Source organism: Neovison vison, chromosome 3 (assembly GCF_020171115.1).
Source record: "Neovison vison isolate M4711 chromosome 3, ASM_NN_V1, whole genome shotgun sequence".
Taxonomy (NCBI): Eukaryota; Metazoa; Chordata; class Mammalia; order Carnivora; family Mustelidae; genus Neogale; species Neogale vison.
In genome coordinates, this window is record NC_058093.1 from 133,371,721 (window position 1) to 133,386,336 (window position 14,616).

General features: G+C 38.5%; 1 pseudogene; it reads left to right on the plus strand.

Moving 5' to 3' along the window:
• Window positions 1-2,959: 2,959 nt before the first annotated feature.
• LOC122903558 lies at window positions 2,960-4,489 on the plus strand (annotated as a pseudogene).
• Window positions 4,490-14,616: the final 10,127 nt, after the last annotated feature.

The following is a 14,616-nucleotide window of genomic DNA, read 5'->3' on the forward strand; positions in this document are numbered from 1 at the left end:
ACAATACTGAAATACCAATTCATCAAAGAAGAAATTTAAGAAAGATATAAAAATATATCTTGAGACAAATGAAGTGGAACACAACATACAAAAACCTGATAGATGCATCAAAAGCGGTTTTAAGAGGAAGGATTATAGCTATAAATGATTGCATTAAGAAAAAAAAAAAAAGAAAGAAAGATCCTAAGTAAACAATCAACATTATATCTCAAGGAACTAGAGAAAGAACAAATTATGCCCAAATTTAATAGATGGAAGAAAATAATAAAGATTTGTATAGAAATAAATGAAAGAATGGGAAACAAGAAAAGATTAACAATGCTAAGTTACTAGTACACAAATACTAATACTGTCTTTGAAAGACAAGCAAAATTGACAAACATTTAGCTAAACTTACCAAGAAAAAAAGCACTCAAATAAACAAAAGCGGATATGAAAGATAAAAAATCACCATCACTGCCACAGAAATATAAAAGATTATGAGACACTACTGTAAACATCGATAGACCAGCAAATTGATCAACCTAGAAGAAAGAGATATATTTCTAAAAATATACAACCTACTTTATGAAGAAATGTAAAATCTAAGTAGACCAATAGTAACTAAGAAGTTTGAATTAGTAATGAAAAAACTCCTAATAAAGAAAAGCCTGACACCAGATGGTTCGTTTCCCTGGTGAATTCCATCAAACATTTAAAGAAGAATTAACACTAGTCTTTCTCAAACTCTTCCAAAAAAAAGAAAAGGAGGGAACACACCCGAACTCATTTTACCAGACCAGCATAACCCCGATACAAAAGTCAGACAAGGACGCTGTAAGAAAGGAAAAACTATAGGTCAATATCCTAAATATAAATGCAAAAATTCTCAATAAAATGCTAGCAAACAAATTCAACAGCATATTAAAAAAGATCACACACCATGATCAATTGGATTCACCCTTGGGATACAGGAATGGTCAAATATGCAAAAACCCATAAACAGATACACCACATTAATAGAATGAATAAAAATCACATGATTATCTCAATAGATACAGAAAAAACCTTTGACAAATGCAATTTCTTTCCAGATAAAAACTCTGAACAAACTCGATATGGAAATAAACATAATATAAAAATATAGAAATCAACATAATAAAGTCTGTATATGACAAGCTCACAGCTAACCTCATACCCACTGATGAAAGATTGAGAGCTTTACTTCTAAGAGCAGAACAAGACAAAGGGTGTCCACTCTCACCACGTCTATTCATCGTAGTATTAGAAGCAATTCAGCAAAAATAAGAAGTGGAACAAAGGAGTAAAACTGTCTCTGTTTGTAGATGAAATTATTTTACATACAGAAAACCTTAAAGACTCCAGTAAAAACTGTTGGAAATAATCAATGAATTCAATAAAGTTGCAGTATATAATCAACATACAGAAATCTGTTGCATTTCTATACATTAACAATGACATTTCTGAAAAAAGAAATAAAGGAAACGATCCCCTCACAATAGCGTTGAAAATGGTAAAATACTTAGGAGTAAATTTAACCAAGGAGGTGAAAGATCCATACACTGAAAACCAAAAAACTCTTATGAAAGAACTATTACCATAAATGATAAGATTTATCATACTCATGGATTGGGAGAACTAATATTGTTTAAAATGTCCATACTCCCCAATCTCAGTCCTACCTCAATAAACCTGGGGAAAAAAATAAGAACACAAACTGTAAATTATTAAAAAGGCAATGAAAGCTTGAAGAAAATAAATATGTGAGAGAGCATTAAGATAAATCTCTTCTAATTAGAATGATGTGATTACTTTGAAATCTTGTCTTTATCCTGGATATCCATGCTTGAGTTCACTTCTTGTAAAAGCCAAGTAAGCTCTGGTTTTATCAACCCACTTACAGATAGCAGCTATAAACTCCAGAGGAATTACAAAAATAAATGGTAAGTAAATAAGCACACAACCACTGGAAGACACTGGAGAATGATCCAAAGGTATCAGAACTTTCAAAGAGATTCCTCATTGGAAGGGGGAATGGACCTGGTGAGTTGGTTGGTCTCACCACTTCTAGCCAAGATGGCGGGACCCCCCTGTACTGCACATGGCCGCTACAAGGCCAAGAAAAAACTTCACTGGAGAGTGAACAAGGAAACTGGGAAAGGAGAGTGTCAGAGATTGGGGTACAGAGTCTGTGCATTAACTCTGCCTAAATATCTGGCTGAGCCTAAAGACAAATGCCAAAGACAGAATCTTAGTAGTTTACACGAAGACACAATAGCTGAGCAAAGTTGGCTGCTACTCAAAAGTCTGACTTTCAATCTGAGAACAACCAAATTAAACTACTAAAAACAAACAAAACAGGAAGTTTCTGTGGGGGTAAAATAAAAGAATCAGATTCCCACAAAATAAATTTCCCAAAGTTTAAGATACAACCTAAAATTCTTAATACCTGAAGAAATATGGAGATGGAAACTATATTCAGTACAGAAGACGATTATATGAGACTTACTATGAAAAGACCCGGATTTTGGAATTAGGAGACCAAGATTTAGAGACTGATTTATTTGAGAGAGAGAGAAAGAAAGCGAGAGTGTGTGTGGGAGCCACGGGAGGGGCAAAGGAAGACAGAGACAAGCTGACTCCCCACTGAGCATGAAGCCCAATGAGGACTAGATCTCACAACCCTGAGCTCATGACCTGAGGTGAAATCAAGAGTCAGATGCTTGACCAACTGAGCCACCCAGATGCCCTGAAATCCCCAAGGATTTTATTTTATTTTTTAATTTTTAAAAAAGATTTATTTATTTATTTAACAGAGATCACAAGTAGGCAGAGAGAGGGGAAAGGGGTAAGCAGGCTCCCTGCTGAGCAGAGAGCTCAATGCGGGGCTTGATCCCAAGACCCCAGGATCACGACCTGAGCCGAACGCAGAGGCTTTAACCCGCTGAGCCACTCAGGAGCCACCCAGGTGTGCCCCCCCTCCCCCACTCAAGGGTTTTAAAGCAGTTATTATAATCATGCTTTGTGACATAAAAGAAAATTATTCTGGAATATCTGAAAAATGGAAATCTCAATCAGTAAATAAAACTTAAAAAAAAAGGTGATATTTGAAATTTAAAAAGGCCAAATAAAATTGTCTAATATTGTTATAGCAGAATGGGGAGAACAAAAGTTGTGAACCTGAAGACACATACATAGAAATGATTGAAAAATTGAACAGAACATTAATAATATTTAGGGGCAATGACAGGCACATATTTTGGAGTCCCTGAGGGGGGAAAAAAAAAAGAAGAATGGGACCAAAAAGATATTAGAAAAATAATCACTGAAATTTTCTCAAATTTATTGTAAGTTAAATTTTTATTCAATGACTTCAAGAAACCTCAATCAGGTTAAAAAGGGAAGAAAATTATGACTAGACCCACCATAGTCAAAACTAAGTAAATCAAAGAAAGATAACATCTAAATGAAGTGAGAGGAAAATGACACTACATATCAATGGAACAATATTTCAAAGGATTCATGGCTTCAAAAATAATGGATTTTAGAGGATACTGGACCAACATCTTTACAGTGATTGAAAAAAGGAGGAAAAAAAAAAAAGATACACCCACAAAAACAAAAAACCCAAACTGTCAACCTGGAATTCTATAAACCACTTCTAGCCTGAGGGTTGTCTCAGGAAAAAGAAAGAGTTGTCTCACAGTTGTCTCAGGAAAAAGGAAATAAAGACATTGTATTATAAATAAAACCTGAGAAAATGCTCTCCAACTCATTTGAGCTACGAGAAATGTTAAGGATGTACTTTAGGTTGAAAGTCAATGAAACAGATGGAAACGTGTATTCAGGAAGGTATGAAAACCATCACAAACAGCTAGTGCCTTTTGCCACATCTACTGTGAGAATGAAGCCCGTTCTCAGCAATCAGACTGTCGACATTCTGGAAAATGTCAACATCACTCTGAAGGGACGCACTGTCATTGTGAAGGGCTCCAGAGGAACCCTCTGGAGGGACTACAATCACATCAGCATAGAACCCAGTCTCCTTGGGGGAAAAAAAAAAAAAAAAAGAGGCTCAGAATTGACAAACGGTGGGAAATAGAAAAGCACTGGCTACTGTCCATAGGATCTGCAATCGTGTATGGAACACAGTCAAGGGCGTGACACTGGGCTTCCCTTACAAGATGAGTCTGTCCAGGCTCACTGCCCCATCAACGTTGTTACTCAGGAGAGTGGTTCTCTTGTTGAAATCTGAAATTTGTTGGGTGAAAAATATACCTGCAGGGCTCAGCTGAGGCCAGGTGTTAACTGTTCAGTGCCTGAAGTCCAGAAAGATGAGTTAATTCTTGAAGAAAATGACCTTAAATTTGTATCAAACTCAGCTGCTTTGATTCAGTAAGTCAACGTTAAAAACAAGGATATAGAAAATGTTCAGATGGTATGTGTTTCTGGAAAAGGAACAGTTCACAGAACGATGAATAAGATCTAAATTGTCCAGCTACAAAAAACCACAAGATTTCAGATGATTTTTCAGACTCATTTGTAATATTTCAAAGATGCAGTTAAAGCTATTGATTTGGGGCTTTTTCTTAAACAACATATATATATATAAATAAAATAAACTGCTATTGCATCTGCCTTCTTAATCTACTGGAATTCATGTATAATAAAATAAAAATGTGATATATTTAACCACATACAACTAAAAAAAAATGCATAGCAAAACCAACAAAACAATACACAAAAGTGGAAAATGAGACTATAAGTTACTGTATCATTCATAGAGGACTAATACCCCAGTAACAGGGAACTTATAAAAATGTGAGAAAATTTACAAAAAACCTCCACCCTCCACAACAATGGATAAAAAAACATAGATAATTTACTAAAAACATTTAAAAGTGATCTGAAAAGACGGAAGTATGTTAAAAATCACTCATACTCAAAAGATGCACAAAAACTATCGTACCTATCAGAATGGCAAAAATTAAGAACTATAATAACACACCCTGCTAGCAAGAGTATAGAGAAATGTGAAATCGTACATATCTAATAGGAAAAGCTTATTGGTAAAATCCATGTTAAGGAGAATTTTGAAATTTCTAACCAGACTAGATGTGTGTTACCCTTTTGATCCTGCAATCCAAATTCTAGGAATTTACCCTTGAAACACATCTCATTCAGTAGAAAAACAGGAGCTCCTGGGTGGCTCAGTTGGTTAAGTGATTCCTTTACCTCAGGTCATACTCCCAGGGTCCTAGACCTGTCCTGCCCCAGGCTCCTTGCTCAGCCCAGAGCCTGCTTCTCCCTCTCCCTCTGCCACTCCCCCTGCTTATACTCTTCTGCTCTCTCGCTGTCAAATAAATGAAAGAAAAATACATGAGTGTCTTTTAAACATGCCATACATTCTTTTCTATTTTCTTTATTTTATTTTATTTATTTATTTGACAGATCACCAGTAGGCAGAGAGAGAGAGGGGAAAGCAGGCACCGTGCTGAGCAGAGAGCGCGATGAGGGACTCGATCCCAGGACCCTGAGATCATGACCTGAGCCGAAGGCAGCGGCTTAACCCACTGAGCCACCCAGGCGCCCCTCTATTTCCTATTTATCAGAATTTTATCACTATTTTACATGTAAAAGTAAAAACAAATACCTACCCAGGAATATGAAAATAGATCTGAGTGAAGGAAAGTAGCCCTTGGGAAGAAACATCTGGGTGTGACACTGGCCTGTTGATAACCAGCCTGGGATTTATTGTCGGTCAGCAGAATGGTCACAGGGGAAGTTCTTTCTTTTTGGCATTTCTTTTTCTAAAACTTCCTTTACTCATCTCTGGTTCTACATACTTGCGCGTTTTCATACAGGTCGTCTTAGGTGATGCGGAGTTTGGGTCTCTGGGAAAAGGCACACCTGACGATGTCGCCAGCATCCATTACAGCTGTGTTTTCTCACAACCTCACGCGGTTGTGTTTCAGGGCCTGGGGCTTCTCGGTTCCGCGGGTGTCGCGGGGCTTCTCGGTTCCGCGGGTGTCGCGGGGCTGGTCGCCCGCGGGCGTGCTCGTTTCCATTCTGGTCGCCCGGGCCCTCCCAGGTTCCCGCTGCAGAGTCGCAGCCTCACCGGGGCTTCAGGTGCGGGCACCAGGGTCCCAGCCATAGACGCGGTCCCTCCCGCGCACAGGGTCACCGCGGAGGGGGGGGGGGTGGCGGCAGGAAGAACGTGACCCGAGGACCCCCTGAGAGCGCCCAAAGCGGCCTTCTGCGGAGCTCTCGGAACTTGCTGGTAACCTCTTGGAGGTGGAGGTCGATTTCGGGCCGTTGAACCATCGCATGTGAATCAAGCCGTAATACGGATATAAAACCAGGGCGTGACGCTCTTATTGTCCACCTTTGAGGAATGGGGGGGATGGAGGCATGGAGAGAATCACGTGGGGTTGCCTGCTCTGCACCCCCAAGTTTCCTTAAAGTCCGATAAAACAAGTAAATGCCGTATACGCATGCCATAATATAACAGAGTTTTAGTAGTGAGATTGTGAATTATTATTATCTTAACATGGTCATGAGGCATTTCTGTAGGGAAAAAAAACATCAGTTAAAATTGAGAAGCCACGAGGGGTGGCAGGGGCCCTGTGGCTTCCCGCGCGGTCCCCTCCCCTCGCGTCCGCGGGCCGCTGCGCACCTGTGCGGAGAGCATTCGGGGTGCGTCCTGTTCCGTTAGCGGATGGAGAGGAGAGAGGAAAAGAGAAGAGGTGGAGAATGCAAGGGAAAAAAAAAAAAAATGGAGAACCGAGCTCCCGAGTGGGGAAGGCGACTGACCTTCAGGCACAACGGCGGGGAGAGACGTGGAAGAGGACCGGGCACCAGGCTGTCACTCTCGCGGCCCTCCTGGAGAGCCGCCAGCACCGAGTCCGCCTGTCGTCTGTCGAGCGTCATGTTGGCACAGGCAGGCTCTCATCCGTGCCCCAAACACGCTGCCCTGCTCTGCTCTTGCCCCTGGCATCCGGTGGCCTTTCTTGACTGAGGGAAGCGGGACTGAAGATCCGGGTCACACGTGTGGCCTCCTGCCATTAGGGTTAGGACTTGGACAAAGTGAGCGCCTTTGGTGATGGCATGAAACATCCTTTACATCTGACAAAGGCAGACATAAAAATAGAGTTTGAAGATGTTCATTGAGCCAGGAGAATAGTAAAACAGAACACCCATGAACTTGTTTTGCAAACTGGGTGTCTTTCTAATGGAATGTTTAGGACCTCCTGCTGCTAATTACAATGCACACAGAAGTCCAATTCAAATCTACAGGAGTGGTTTTTGGTTTTTAGTTTTTTTTAAGGTTTCCTTTTTCTCTGAAATGACACCACCAAGTTTAAAAAAAATACCAGACATCCGTTAGATTTCTATAAAATTTTGTCTGGGTTTTTACATAGCATGCCAGATGGCCAAAACCATTTTTTCTCTTAATTTTGTTTCTAATGCTTTAGTTATTACTCCCAGCTTGCTGCCATCTACAAATCTTAGAGCCATGCCCTTATCTGTCTTCCTCCTGGTTATTAATTAAATTTTTAACAAGACAGGGCTCAACGCCAACATACTGTGGGACTTCTCTAAAGACTACTCCGCTTTGTAGGTTGATACTTATTAACATTCTTAGGGCATCTCACTACAATACGAGTTGATTTTTTTTCTGTGAAAAACTATTAATCTTTCTATGGCTTGTTTCCCCTTATCTTTAATATGGAATGGATTTTATACTCTATTTTTTAAGCCATCTGTGGTAGGACAGTTTACTTTTTCAATTTTTAAATGTCCGTGATCTACATTTTTGTAAAATACAATGAAATATGAGATATAAAAAATGAAGTTTCTAGAAAAATTAAATATAAAAGAAAAATGAAAAAGAAACAGTTTTATTATTAGACCTAACAGACATAAAATCACATTCCAGGGGTGTCTGGGTGGCTCAGATGGTTAAGCATCTGCCTTTAGCGCAGGTCATGATCTCTAGGTCTAGGGATTGAGCTGCACCTTGGGCTCCCAGCTCAGCAGGGAGTCTCTTTCTCCCTCTCCCCCACCCCTCCTCTTGCTTGTGCTCGCTCTCTCTCTCAAACGAATAAAGAAAATCTTTCAAAAAATCACACTCCAAAAATCTCTCAAACGAATAAAGAAAATCTTTCAAAAAATCACACTCCAATAATCACACTCCAATAATCAGATCAAACACACAATATGGGAAAAAAAAAAGGATTGCAAAATTTATGCACATTATTCATTGAAATCATGGATGGAGACAATTAGTATTGGAAATACTACTACAGTCCTAACATTTTTGTTGTTCTCCAACCTTGACCAAAGACTCTGAGTCAAGTGACAATCCTCATGTTAAACTCCCATGAGAACATTTTAAGTCAGCTTCATGTATATTGATAATGTTTTTAATGTGACAGAGGAATTTGCATTTTGTTTGTTGATTCATCTAATTTAGATGGGATAAAAGACAGTGCCCTTCATAGAAGTTAATGTCTATCCTAACCTTTCTGCTCTGATTTTATACCACTCATAGGGGAGAAGTCAGTCTTAAAGCAGCACCCAGACAGGACTGAAAGATTTGAGGTAAATCAATAACCTTAAAGAATTCCTTTTTAGGGGGCGCCTGGGTGGCTCAGTGGGTTAAGCCACTGCCTTCGGCTCAGGTCACGATCTCAGGGTCCTGGGATCGAGTCCCGCATCGGGCTCTCTGCTCAGCAGGGGGCCTGCTTCCCTTCCTCTCTCTCTGCCTGCCTCTCTGCCTACTTGTGATCTCTCTCTCTGTCAAATAAATAAATAATCTAAAAAAAAAAAAAGAATTCCTTTTTAACTACCAAAAAGTGATTTTTTTTGTTTTGTTTAGTTTTTTGAGAGAAAGTGTGCATGTGTGTGAGTGGCAGGCAGAGATTGGGGGGTGGTTGACTGGGCAGAGGGTGAGGGAGAATCTTAAGTGACCTCTCTGCTTAACACGGAGCCCAACCCAGGGCTCCATCTCACAACCCCAAGATCATGACCTGAGCCAAATTTAAGAGTATGATGCTCAACCAAGTGAGCTACCTAGATGCCCCAGTGATTGTGTATTTTTAAAATTTATCTTCAATCTTTCATCGGTAGTGACTTCCAAATATTAATCTTGTATATTTCAAATTATACTTCAATAAAAGAAATTGATTTTCTGTTTTTCTGGTGTGGCTCTTTGTTGGGAAAATAAAATTCAAAATATCTTATTAAATTTGTGTTTGGTGATAATTTTTCACAAGTGTGCAGAATCAAGATTTATTGAAGTAAGTGTGTGTGTGTGTGTGTGTGTTTCCTTCCAGGCATGGAAATATTAAGGTGATTTTAAAAATTCAAACATTCTGGTACAGAGAAAAACTGTATCTGGTGCCCTGATCAGTTGGCAATACTGAACAGGGGATTCAAAAGTAAAATAGCATTCCTTATTACATTATCTTAACAAATTTGAAAATATGGCTACATATCTGCAAAGGAATACTATTGTCGTATCTATATGCAGACATTTAGGTTGAAACCCTCACAAACATATCATTAGTTTTCTCAGTGTGTTTCCGCACACCGTTATTTGAAGATAATCTCCAGGGTGCTGGCTGTCTCAGCACTGAGTCACTAACGTATTAGACTCCGTGAGACGAGGAGCCACTTCACATCTGGTATTAGAAAGTGTTCATGTTTCTTGCTTCTTTTGACAGCGCTTGGCAGAAGTTGTTAAATCATAATGTTATTTAAACATTTTTTTAAAGTGTTCTCAAATTGCTTTTATTTTCATGGAGTTTATTCATAAAATCATCTCGTGTGGAAAACCAGAGGCTACATGAATTATACAAATTAGCCATCTATAAATTGTTCCCATTTGAATTTAAATCTTCTGATATGTGATGGAAAATGAAGCTTATAATTGTGAAAATAATCATAACATCATGCCTAAATAGTAGAACATTTCTGCTCATGAATGACTTTTGATTCTGGCCAATCTTCATTAGGCATTCAAGCAGAACTAGGTACTTCTGTAACTGTGCTTTCATAGAATTTTGGTCATACATGTATGTATAAGGTTATTATTGCTGCTGTAACATATTATACCATAAACTTGGTGTCCTAAAACAACACATACTTGCTGTTTTTCAATTATAGAGAAGTCTGAAATGAGTCTCACTGGGCTAAAATAGAGGTGGTAGGAGTCTTCTATTTCTTTCCAGAGTGTCTAGGGGAGAATCTGTTTTCTTGCATTTTTAGGTTTCTAGTGGCCACCCATATTCTTTGGCTCATATCTCTACTTCCTCATTTTCAAAGGCATCAACATTGGGTCGTGTCTTTTTTCACACTGCCATCTCTTTACATCTCCCTCCTCTGTCCGTCTTTTCTACTTTTAAGGATCCCATGAGAGAAATCTCACCTCTCCTGCTTCTCTGGGTAATAGTCGCCAATCTTATCTGCATGTCCAAGCTTGATATTTTTTCTGCTAGATTTCTCCTAAACTTATACAGAATCTTCCTTCAATTTTCTTGTACACCATTCATGAAAGATCATAAAATCATGGAATATTTTCTTAACTTTCTGGGTTTACTTCAGGAGAATTTTAGCATTGTGCAGAATACTCACTAAAGTTAAAAGTTAGTATAAGTTAAAAGTGAATAAGAGATTCTTTTTTGGTCCCCAGCTGTTGTCTCCTTACAGAAAACCTCTTCCATCTCCTCCTTCCCTGGATACCAGAGAAATCAAATTTCCAGTCTCTTTTGCATACCAAACAGAAGCCAGCATCACCTACTGACATTTCACATCAAGGTCAGCTGAGAAAATAATTTATACATTAGATATTGGGACCATGAAAACAATCATGATACACACAGTCTCTATTCCCTAGGAAGCAAATTTTGAAATTTATATTATTTTTACTAGTTATGGATTTTTGTAGTTATTGACCACTTAGCTATCTAGTTTCTGACTAATATGAAGCAATCAAATCTTCATAGTATGACAGGACACAGATAAAAAGAAACTAATATTTATCACACATTAATTTTTTAGCACTTTGACTTTTTTCCAAGAGAATAAAGTTTTATGTACAGAAAAATACTATCTGCAACTCTTTGAGAGATAGATTGCTATTATTTTATTAAAGTGACACATAAAAATGCTTCAGTTTACCTTTAAATTCAACTCAAAGTCTCACTCGGTTCATTTCATTTATAACAGTAATTCTATTTTTTCATATATTTTATATTGTATTTTCAGACCTAATGTATATTATAGTTGCATTGTACTGTGTGTGGATATAATACTACTTAGGTGTAGCCAAAGATTCTTATAGATATTTTCATGTAATCTAAGTAGTCTTGCAGACCGCAGGTCTCTTTCTGGCTCTGTGGGTTTCAGCGTTCAAGTTATGCTCATGCTGGAATTACGTGCATGATGGTGGGCATACGCTAGATGATTTAAGTCCTCTATGTTTGGTGAAGTATATACTGTCATTCCGTTTTCAAAAATTAGGAAAATGCCCTTGAAAATCTGTGGGAGGCCGCAATAAGGCTTGAGACGAGGACCCAACCAGGCCCTGACTTGTGCCTCCTTTCAAGTCTGAATAACCTCACAAAAGGTTTAGGACGGGAAAAGTTGAGTAGTGCTGAGAAAGGGGCTGTGCTACGTGTCGTGCGCTCGCCTCCGTGACTGCCCACACGCTTGCTAAACAGATGAGAACCATTCGGTTGGGGTCAAAAGTTCATTGCTGGTCCTTGCTGCCCTAGTCCAGCCCATAAATTACTTTCAGGTTTGCTGTATTTGTACCGGCATCAGCCGTTTGGCGTCACGAGGTCTGCTTATAGTCAAATGTGAAACTTATTATGGGAACTCGTGGTAGTTTAACTAGACACAGGTGTCTTGCTTCTCCTATTATCACTATATATATGGCCTTAGTGCTTTGAATAAACTTAGCACTGTTGGACATCCTCCTCGGTGCTCCTCCTGCCCCCATCTCTTTGTCTCTTAATTTCTTTTCACCATCCTCTTACCCTCACTTCCTGATCGATTTGTCGCGCCAGCCATGACAAAAATCTGAACAACTTATACCATATCCTATGGCCCTTGGATGGTAGGCAGGTATAGAAGCCCAGGCTGATTTGGTACAAAGTCAAGAGCCTCTCCAGTATGACATGGGGCTTTGTTCTTCTAACAGACATCAACGGAATATTGATTGAGATGCTATAGCCTAAGCCCAGATTTTCAGGAAGACAGAAAAAGATTTATCATCTGGTGGGAGGCTCCTTGGATACAGGGGAGCTTATAATACCGTAATGGCTCTAGGCAGAAAGACTGTGGTTAAACAGAGGAATGATGAAATTCATATCCGTGTGGGTAACACTTGAGCCGCATTGTGTAGAGGAAGGTTCTGGATCTTAAGAGTTAGACATTCTTAAAATAAAATACTTGTTTTATTTAATTGTATGACTTGGGAAAGTTACTTAACTATTTTGAGCCATACTTTCCTTATCAGTGAGAGAATCCTAGTGTCTACTACTCAGTTTTATTGTAAGCAAAGGGACACAAAGGACACATTAAATGATGTTGGTGTGTCTTTCCATGTGTTTGAAATGTGTACTTTTATAATTTTAATGAAGTCCACAAATTATCTTTTCAATATGTGTATTTTTTTCTGTGCATTTCAATAAAACAATTATTATTATACCTATTTTTTAAACATAATTTTGCCAGTTCTAGTCCTCTTAGAAAAAGTGACAAGTTTCCTGTACATGTATTTGGAGAAATTATCATGGAAAGCCAGTCTAAGTCACTTAGAAAATAAAAATATAAAATATGTTCAATTAAGCTTAATATTATTAATTTCAAATACAGAATAAGTAACATCTTTTTAAGACTTAGTCTTTATTCAAGAATCAAGTCACTTTTGAATGTCCAACATACCCATTCTCTCTTTTCCATAAATACATATATTTTTCTTACTGGTTCTCTCCATTTCTGAGTGTCTAAAAATTTAGTGTAGCTTGTATTGAAGTTCTTAATCAAATGCACATTTGGGTAACACAAATTTTTATTCTTATTTTATTTTTTAATGTGTGCTGATTTTTTTTTTCCTCTTCAAGGCAAGTATTTAAAAGCATGGTAATTTCCTCTAAGATAATGGTGTTGCAGAGCAGGACAGTTTTGACTGATAGAGAAAATAACTTCTTCCATGCCAGACGTATTGATGTAAACATGCAGTTTACGATCCACTTTCCCACCTAATCCACTCTCTGGTTGTGGTGTCCATGGGTCCTCCAAACCTCTTTTTATCCCTAAAGGACCACCATCTGGTAGCACCCAACAGTAAAATCAAACTTCGCAGAGCACATGCAGAAAGCACTCCCTCAGCCTCCCTCCTCCCAGTCAACATCTGCTTTTCTCTGCTCTGTGGAGTGACATTTTGAAGGGAAAAGTAAAAACCAGTAGTAATTTGAACTAGGTTAAGCAATTTTGATGCTTGATGAAGGCATCTGTAATGAGGATTTCAAATCACCAGTATAATCAGTGTTTTCTTATGTTAAAATTCTATGTCTTAGGCACTGAATTTATATAGTTCCTAAAAATCATTTTCTTAATGTTTGTCACTAGTGCAGTAAATGCCTCTTGTGTACTGGTAGTTGTGAGTTAAATGTTGGCTGGCCACGGCTTATATTACATTACATTTCTGAAGAAGTTCAGTCTTCTGAGCTATTAGAATTTCTTCTTTTATAAGTAAGAATACTCTTTGGCATGAGTAGTCACATACATCATCAAATATCTAGTATAGAACCACAAGTAAAAGTGATAACCTTTTACAATGAAATGAATACTCTGTAATTCTCTTTATTTAACTCATATCAGGTAACTTCTAAAATGCTAATTGTATTCCTCTTAAAATCTATTTTTTCTCTGGGTTAATTCTTAATGTTTCCATCTCTATAGTTTCGCAAATCGAATAAAAATCAAACATAGTAACAATTTATTAAGGATGGAAGATTAGGTTTTTTTTGTAAATGCATATTTTTGAGAATCTAAGACCTAAATTTCTGGAGTTGGAGGGATGTGTATCTGTGCATCTGCATCTGCTCTAGAGATGCTGAACATATTGGTACTAGTTTGGGGCCAGTATATACATGCTGTTTGGTGGCCAGATGCTTAGCAATTCGATTTCCTTTCTCAGCTCAGACCACATCTCCCAACATCCCCAACTTCCGTCAGAATAAAGTGCGAGCAATACGACTTGTGATTGGGTTTTGGACTACGAAGTATAGAGAGAAATAACCGCGGGGCCCCTCAAATGGCCGGCAGGATCCTCATGGCTTCCCTCTCTCTTTCTCATCCTTGTAACTGTTAAGTGAAGAACTTCAAAATGGCAGAGCCACAGAACAGAGAAAACACGGAATCCCTGCCCCTTGGGGAGAGCTACAGACTTGCACTGTTCCGTGGCATGAGCTGGAAAAACCACTGATCTGGGGTGTTTGTTACAACAGCGGGCGTTACTTATGCTGCTTGGTATTAACAGGCACGTTCTTCGGTTTCATCTCTTCTGAATGTCGAGATGACTGAGTGATTGCTTGCTGTTCG